The 8,226-nt window shown below is 39.1% G+C and overlaps 1 protein-coding gene across 1 annotated transcript in view; it reads left to right on the plus strand.

The window, feature by feature from the left end:
* Nrg2 (neuregulin 2) overlaps positions 1-8,226 on the plus strand; it is a gene marked incomplete in the record, with an annotated part of 245,238 nt that overhangs the window by 147,427 nt on the left and 89,585 nt on the right.

The following is an 8,226-nucleotide window of genomic DNA, read 5'->3' on the forward strand; positions in this document are numbered from 1 at the left end:
ATCTGTGGGGAATTTGGGAGCTTTCCATGGCGCTGGAACAGAAAGAAGCTCATTAGAGGGAAAGAAGGGAGCCACAAAGCCCTGACCACTATTGTTACCTTATCATGCCATCAGCCCTCCTAAGCCTCTTAGCAAATGGAACATTCAGAGGTCCTTCAGGGCCGCCCCGCTTCCTGACCACAGAATATGGTACCCCAGAGAGGCAGCAGGGGGTGGACAGGCACCCTCCAGCCCAGCCACGACTGACTAGGTCCCCATGGCAGCTCCACAGTTCACTGCTGTGGGCTTGGAGAGCAAGGAACAGCAGATGGCCTTACTCTCACCCCCCAATGTACTGTTCAGAACACACAGACACACAAGCACACACACATGCACACAAGCATGAGTGCACACACACTGTACCTTTTCGCCTCAAATACAACTTGTCTAAGCAGCACAAGAAAGAGCGCAAATATATCTTCTTAGACTGGGAGGCTGCAGTGGGCAGGAGCAACTGCAGTCTTGGGAGTCATGGAGACTAGCCTAGAAGCCAGCTCTCCCTCCTCACCGCAGTGCAGCAGCACCTTGGAGGCATGGTGTCCTCTTCAGGAACTGGCCCTGAGAAGTAGAGATAGCATCGCCACGCTTGATGGGTGAAGGGGACCTGACCTGGCAGCGGCACCAGGGTGGTGGCTGAGCGGGTAGCAGGCATGAGGCTGGAATGGTGACCAGAAGGGAGGCTAGAATGGTGACGATGATAAGCAAAGTGACGGTGACAATTGCTTGGGAAGTAGACCTCGGTTTTGCTAACAAGAGTGATCAGGTCCTTCTGGAAGCCTCAAACTGAGCCCTTTTCTACTACTCAAAGGAATGGTTGGCAGCAGGAGCCCCAGCATTGAGCACCACCGCCTGTCAGGTGCAATCAGATTGTGTGGGCCCTGCTTCAATTCTGGCACCTGGCGAGGATTTGCCGAGGAAAGAAGGTGGCTATGATTGCAGGCAACTGCAGGAGGGATGGTCAGCTTGCAAATGATTTTCCAGGAGGGCACAGGTCAGAACACTGCTTTGGGACCAGCATCTTCCTAAAGAGAGATGGGAAGGCACTGCCTAAGTTCTAGTAAATGGGGGCCTTCACCTCTCCTTGCACTAGGGAATTTTCTCCTTTTAAGAAACTGAGTGTTGCTGGGCATGGTGGAACACGCCTATAATCCCAGCACTCAGGAGGCTGAAGCAGGAGGATCCTAGGAGTTCGAGCCAGCCTGAGCTACATAGTGAGACTCTGTCTCAAAAAAAACTTAAGTGTTCTGCAGAGGGCGTAACACAGCCCTCCATGTGGGGGCAGGGTTGGAGAGCCCAGCACTGTACTCCAGCTCTCCAGGGACAAGCAAATCCTCCAGCTCTCCTGTGGGGTGGGCCAAGATGGTTCTGCCAGCCAGAGAGGGGGCAGTGTGGACCATCTGTGTCCCTGACCTTAGGAGTTTAGTCCCTGGTGTGTGGCTCACTGCAGCTGACCTTTCAGGGGCCGCATTAGAAGTGTTGAAATCAGGCTTGGCCCAAAGGCAGCTGTACCCTAGGGAGCCTGAAATATTTTTCTGCTAATGATCCTTTGAAACAGTCCTTTTAATCAAGTTTCCCTGAGGAAGAGTCTGGGACACCACCCTCTCAACAAAATTTTGCTTGTCTCTTTGTCACAGACACATTGGTCCCAGCAGCTTTTTGCTATTTAGACAGAGGCAGGAGCCATACAAAGAGCACAGCAATTCTAACTGCCCTTGGGGAAACTGTACCCCCTCAGCAGCCCCCGCCCCCAGGCTTTGAGAGTCTCTGTAATTTCCTGTATCTTGTTCTCCAAATCCAAGGAGAACAGACCTTGTGTGGAGGGAGGGGAATGGAACCCATGAGCACCCAGCTATGGCCAAATACACAGCTGGCCTTGCTTAGAGCCACCCCATGTGTAAACCTGAGAGATGTGACTTTTGTTTTGTTTTGTTTGTTTTGTTAAGACAAGGTCTCACTATGTAGTTCAGGCTGAATTTGAATTTACAGCAGTCCTCCTGCCTCAGCCTTTTGAGTGCTGGGACTACAGGTGTGGGCTACACACCCAGTGAGATGTGACTTTTGATGACTTGAGGAAAGTTCTCAACATCAGATAGCAGCCATTCTGGGGTCACTTCTTACTATCTTAATCATTTCCAAGGGTACAGTTCAGTACATTAAGTACATGCACATTGTTGTACAGCCATTACCACTACCCATCTCCAATAATCTTTTTATCTTTAAAAATTAAAACTACCCATCTCCAATAATCTTTTTATCTTTAAAAATTAAAAATAACTAATAGTTAGTCCCTATTCTTCTGTCTCTATGAATTTGACTACTCTAGAAAACTGATATCAAGGGAATAATACAATATTTGTCTTTTTATGACTGGATTATTTCACTTACCAAAATGTCCTCAAAATTCACCTATACTATAACATGTGACAGAAATTCCTACTTTTTAAAGGCTGAGTAATAGTCCCCCATGTGTATGCCATATTTTTTAATCTGCTTATCTATTAATGGCCTTTGAGATGAAATTAAACAGATTTTTAAACCGGGCTTTGTTTTGTTAGTTAATCAGCCATTGTTATTTAGTTGCATGTATTCTTTAGTCTTCTTGTTAGATACACTATTTGCAAATATTTTACCCAATTCAAGGGATTGTCTTTTTGCTTTTAATGTGTGTGGTGTGGTGGTGAGGTCAGACCTTGAGCCTCGTGCATGTTAGGTATGCACTGTCACTGAGCTACAAGCCTAGCACCACCTGCTCTTTCCCTTCTTTTTCCTAGTAGTTGGGGTTGAACCCAAAAGTGCTCTACCACTGAGCTACAGCCTCAGCCTTTCTTTCTTTCTTCTCTCTCTCTTTCTTTCTTTCTTTCTTTCTTTCTTTCTTTCTTTCTTTTGTTCTTTCTGTCTTTCTTTCTGTCTGTCTTTCTCTCTTTCTCTCTTCGTCTCTTTCTCTCTCTCTCTCTCTCTTTTGGTTGCTTTGTTTTGTTTTTTGAGACAGAGTTTCTCTATGTAGTTTAGGCTGGTCTTGAACTCACTGGCCTCAGACTCATGGTACTTATCCTGCTTCAGCCTCCTGAGTGCTGGGATTACAGATGTACACCACCATGTCCAATTATTTATTTATTTTTTAAATTTTGAGACAGGGTCTTGCTGAGTTGCCCAGACTGGCCTTGAACTTGGGATCTTCTTGCCATAGGCTCCATAGTAGCTGAGATTACAGGGATGTGCCACTGCACCCAGCCCCATTTTAACTTATTAATAGTATCCACTGATGGACAAAATTTTTAATTTTGATGAAGTCCAAATTATTTAATCTTTTGTTGCTCATATTTTTGGTGTCATATTCAAGAAATCATTGTCTAATCTGCTGCCACAAAGATATATTTAAACTATTCCAGGAGTTTTACAGTTTTTGGCTTTATATTCAAGTTTTTGTTTTGTTTTGTTTTTTTGGGTTTTTTGTCTTTTTTTGGTTTTTCTCTGGTACCGGGAACCGAACTCACGACCTTGCGCTTGCCAGGCAGGCGCTTTGCCGCTGAGCTAAATCCCCAGCCCCTATATTCAAGTTTTTGATCCATTTGAGTTAATTTTTGTCTATAGTATGCAATGTGTCCAACTTCATTCTTTTGCATGTAAATATCAAGCCAACCCAGAAACTTTTGTTGAAAAAATTATTCTCTCACCACTAAATTATTTTGGCACCCTATTGAACATCAATTGACCATAAATGTGAGGATTTATTTCTGGTTTCTTAATTCTATTCTATTGATCTATATATCTATCCTTATTCTAGTACTCATAATCTTGATTATTATGGCTTTATGGTACATTTTGAAATTGAAAAATATGAATCCTCCAAATTTGTTCTTCTTTTTCAAGATTGTGCTAGCTATTCTGGGCAACTTAACAGCCTGGATTTTAAGATTAGCTTGTCAATTGCTGCAAAAAGGCCAGTTGGAATTTTGCTTGGGATTTCATTAAATCTACAGATCAATTTGGGGAATATGCTATATTAACAATATTGAATCTTTTGATTCATTACTATGGGATGTTTTTCCATTTATTTAGATCATCTTTAATTTCTTTTGACAATACATTTTATAGTTTTCAGAGTTTATGTTTTATACTTTTGGATATGTTATTCTTCTTGAATAACAAAGCATTATAAATTAATTGTTTTCTTATTTTAATTTCTAGATCATTCATTGAAAGCATAGAAATACAATTTATTTATGTATATATTTATCTTATATCCTGCAACCTTGCCAAACTCACTTATTAATTCTAATAGTTTTGTTTTTGTTCTTAGTGAATTTCTTAAAGCTTTCTGTATACCAGATTATACTATCTGTGAATAGTGACTATGAGATAATTTTACTCCTCCTTTCCAATCTGAGTACCTTTTATTTCATTTGTTTGCCTGTATGTGTTTAATGGTTGAAAAAATCAAATAACTATATTTATGATGTGAAAATTTTATGAAATTCATAATTTAGTGTCTATAAACAAAATTTTATTGGAATTAATACCCATACCCACTTGTTTCGGTATTATTACCAGTGCATATTCATCAGGTCAAAATTAGAAAAGGAAAGTAGACTTTCAAGATACAATGAATTATAGATATTGTAGTTATTGAGTTAGATGACAATTTGTTTATTACATAATGACATTATAGCTATGCTAAAAGAAAAGAACACTATATATATACACACACACACACAATATTCCCGACTCAAAGAAAAGCAATTGTCAGAAAATTTTAAAATTCTAAACCAAATGTCTCATTACAACAGAATTTCACAAAAATAAAAAATGAAAACCAGGCTCCAACCAAAGTAAGCTTCCAAGAGGCTGACTTGTTAGCAAAGCAAGGAAAGCTGTTTACAAATGGTGAGTTAATTAAATCATATTTGATTGCAGCAGCCGAAGAATGTGTCCAGAGAAATAAACTCACTTAAGATTATTAGCCTTTCAGCAAGAATAGTTGTTCAAAGAGCTGAGGACATTGGGAGCAACATAAATAGTAAATTTAAATACAAGACAAATGATTTCAAGTGGTTTTCCTTGGCTCTGGATGAGTCAACAGATGTTAACAATATTGGTCCATTTGTATTGTTTATTTGAAGAAGCAATGCCAAATTTGAAGTGATTAAAGAGCCTGTAAGAGTAGTCTAGATAGAATAGCCATAGGTAAGAGTAGATTTTTAAAATACTCATTCAGTATAACCTGAAGTGGAATCTGCTAAGATGTGTTACAACTAATGATGGCAAAAATATGTGTAGAGCAGGAATAGAAGTGTTATTCGGGCAAATCTACACACTTTGTGGAAACTTTAAGGTGTTTTAAGCCTGTGATTACTCACTGTATTATTCATCTGCAAGTACTCTGAGGAAAATATTTTAGTCTATCATGTATTACTGAGATAACAGTGTCCACAGGGAACTTCATTCACTGATAGAGACTTAACCATTGACTGTTCTGTGAGTTTTCTGACAGAAATAAGAGCTAAAGGCATTAACTTATCCTTTCATATGGGATTTTGATGGTTTAGCAATAGTAAAATTTTATTGTGATTTTTTTTAACTCATAGCTGATATTTAAATTTTTCTGAATGAGGAAAAACTGCCCATAACCACTATTATCAAACACTACATGACTCTAGAAAATAGTTTTTGCTGCAGACTTGCTGTTTCTGAATGAATTAAACTTATAAGGCAAAATAATGCTTATTTGTAGAATATATGTTGTGGTAAAAATTATTTGGGGCCAGGCATGGTGGCACACCCCTATAATCCCAACGCTTGGGAGGCTGAGGGATCAGCCATGAAGGCTGAAGGGATCGCCATGAGTTCAAGGCCCACCTGGGCTACATAGTGAGTTCAAAGCTAGCCTGAACTGTACAGTGAGACTTTGTCTCGGAAAAAAAAAAAAAAAGAAAAAGAAAAAAGGAAAAATTAAAACTAAAATGATTTGGGATACAACTAATGTTTAAATCACAAGTAATGTCAAACTGCTTTATTTATGTTCTTCTCATGCTGTCAGAAATTTAAATAGTAAATAAGACCTATATTCCCACACAAATTTGCAGCAGATATGTTTTTTGAACTTAAGCTACAGCTACAAAAGTGTTCTTTTCAATGTTCATGTAAGTGCAAAGGAAATTTCCATACTTTAAGATTCATTTAATATATATAACTGTCGATTGGAAGTGATTAATCTACAATGTAATGACAGGCTAAATGGCAAATATAAAGAAAATAATTAAATAGAATGCTATAAATACTTCCCAGTGATGAGTATGCTTAATTAAAATCATATGCATATAAATTGATATTAATATTTAGTAGTGCTTATCTGAGAAAAGGACATTTTCAAAGATGAAATATGTAAGATCTTATTACAGATTGGAATTAACAGGTGAACACTTACAATTTATTTTGATAATAGGGCTCACTTGCTTTATACCCTAATTAACACAAATGCTATTCCCCTCAAAAAAGAGTTCTATGATTCTCATTAAAAGCTTGTATTAAAAATTTTTAGTTACTTATTATGTTTTGAATTTTGTAAAAAATTCAAAAAATATTAAAATTTATTCTGTCAGATTGTGCAAATACATACTAAAAAATTCTTGGTTTTGCTCTTAATTCATAAACTCTAAAGTCTGCACTATTGGCCTTTCACAAAAAAAGTTCCTTGACCCCTGGCTCACAAGATGAAAACCTACCCCCTGTGCACTGCGCCGGCCTCACATTTGTCTGTCAGTGTTCCAGCTCCACAGATGCACGTGTAGTTGCCTAAGGCCACATTTTCTCTCACTCCTTGGGATCTTTATATATACTATTCTCTGTCTTCACAGTGCCCTCCTTTCTTTGGGATTAAGATTATTAATCCACTTTGATAGGCTGACTTTTTATCGTTAGTCAGCTTAGTTACAACTTCTTCAAAAACTATATACTTACATCTCCCACCACTGTGAGATACACACCCTCCAATGACCTTCCACAGCATCTGTACCTCCCCTACATCAGTATCTTTTCTTAATGTACAGGGCAGAAAATCCAAGGGTACATGATGGAAAATAAAGCCTCCACCTATCTCAAGACTCACTTACTTGCACTTCCTAGAGCCTACCAATGTTCCCTTTCTTGGGTATTCTTCTAGTCATCTCCCTCCAGATGGCACCTATCTATGTATTTCTTCTTTTCCTCCACACATGGTAACATGCAATAGTGCTCCCCTCTGATCTTCAGGGAATATGTTCTAAGACCCCTGATGGATGCCTTTAATTCTAGACAGTACCAAGACCTATATATACTTTGGGGAGGGGAGTTCTGAGTCAGGGTCTTGCTATGTAGTTCAGGCTCACCTGAAACTTACTGTGTAGCCCAGGCTGGCCTTGAACTCACAGTGACCTTCCTGCTTCAGCCTCCTAACTCCTGGGACTACAAGTATGCGACACCACACTCAGCAAGTTATACTTTTTCTATACATACATTTGATAAGGTTTATAAATTAGGCTCAATTGAAAATTAACAATAACTAATAGTAAAATAGAACAATAATAATATATCCTCTATCTCAAAATATGTTACTGAAATGTATACACCCTCTTCTTGTGAGGCTATGAAATGATATAGTGCCTACAAGTGATAAGAGGAAATGCAGTAGCTGCCATAAGCATTACTGCTACATAAGGGTTACTTGAATACAAGTACTGAAATACCTAGTTGATCTGATAACTGAGTCAGCAAAGGCAAGTAGTATACAGAGTATGGATGTACTAGATAAAGGGAAGATTCAACTCCCAATGGGGACAGAGTGGGAGAGTACAAGATTTTATTGCACTGCTCACAACAGCACACCATTTAAAAGTTACAAATTGTTTATTTCTGGAGTTTTCCAAGTAATACTTGTGGACTACAGTTGACCATGAGTAACTGAAGGCATGGAAAGTAGAATCACAGATAAGACAGGACTGCTGTATATAAATAGTTCTGAGCCAGGTGTGGTGGGGCACAGCTGTAGGCCCAGCACTCTGGGAGCCCAGGCCTGCAAGTTCGAGCCTAGCTGAGGTAACAGAGGGACTTAGCAAGATCCTGTCTCAAAGTAGTGAATAAATGAATGAATGAATGAATGAACATGGTTGCACATATAGCTCAGTGCCCTGGGTCCAATCCCCATTACCACCA

The sequence above is a fragment of the Chinchilla lanigera genome, unplaced genomic scaffold (assembly GCF_000276665.1).
Source record: "Chinchilla lanigera isolate Chin_1 unplaced genomic scaffold, ChiLan1.0 scaffold00017, whole genome shotgun sequence".
Classification (NCBI taxonomy): Eukaryota; Metazoa; Chordata; class Mammalia; order Rodentia; family Chinchillidae; genus Chinchilla; species Chinchilla lanigera.